Source organism: Loa loa (genome assembly GCF_000183805.2).
Source record: "Loa loa unplaced genomic scaffold supercont3.159, whole genome shotgun sequence".
Taxonomy (NCBI): Eukaryota; Metazoa; Nematoda; class Chromadorea; order Rhabditida; family Onchocercidae; genus Loa; species Loa loa.
In genome coordinates this window covers 76,162-77,425 of record NW_018108339.1, presented here as the reverse complement: position 1 = coordinate 77,425, position 1,264 = coordinate 76,162, and positions in this window count along the sequence as shown.

Sequence of the window (1,264 nt, the reverse complement as noted above, 5' to 3'; positions counted from 1 at the left end):
AATCTTTAGTGTCAATTTTTTAGTCCTTTCTCAGTACTCGCGGATTTGGCCAGAAAATGAATTGTACTGATTTATATGAAGCAACGAGTATCAAAAAAAAGGAAATTTCAAATGGATCAACAAAAAGGCTGACGCATAATTAATCAAAGCGAGCAGCTTCTGGCTTGTTTATTCATTTTTACAGGATATTTCAGGTCGTAGAATCACTACCACCTATGAAGATTTGAAAGATAGCTAGGATTACACAACTCGTAACTGATAACGAACAGATCTGCTCTGATAAGAGCGACAAAGCACAAAACATCAATCAGAACTTCGGAAATATACAATTACAGAAGCCATTATAATTTTTTTTTCTTTTCTTTTTTTTCATTTTTATGTTTTTATTGGTTATTTTCTTTTCTTTATGTAGCTAAGATGTTAGTATTCATGCTCTGTTTGGTATGGCTTGTTGATATTCACAACTTTGAAATACCACTTTCTCTGAATAAAATTGGTTTAATTAATTTTTCAATCAATAAATGATAAAATGATTATTAGATGTGCTATATAGAGAAGTGTACTAATTGTTGGAAGAATGCTTACTCGTTGATAAATAACTGTGAAAAGAAGGAGGTAAGGTATTTCAAGTTGTATAAAAAAAGAGCAGTCGATGAAAAAAAAGTTGCACAACCTTATTCCACGGTAACTTTCGTTGAAATATGACATACAAATAAATGTATTGTGGCAGGAGTTGTCGATTGTTGTTTTTTTTGGCTGAAATGAATATGCGTAATTCACATATCATTGTCACATGACAAAACTTCATTCACTGATTCTTACTTTCTGTTTATTTCCTGAACAGTGACCGGAATTATTCCGGTTATCAGCACATTTTATCCCTTTCATATTGTTTTTGGAAATAAGCAGTAATTCGTTTTTCATTTACTTCATCCATCGTTTTTCTTTGCTAACGACAATGACTCAGTTAAACATAAAAAAGTAACTGTTTTCTGGTTTTAGTTTTTGCTAACACGTTAACTTCATTTTGATTATAACGCAAACACTTATTATTCTATTTTTCTCTTAAATATTAAACACAAAAAAATTCAAACCTCCTCAACAACTCATGTGTTGATCGTGTTGATCTTTAATCAGTGAGATGACACTTACCAGGAAATCTTCAGCTTACTAACCAAGCCTAAGTCAACAAAAAGCTCTGTTACTTAAAGCTCTGTTACAAAAAGCTCTGTAAGACATCACTCTTACACCTTGATTTATAGTG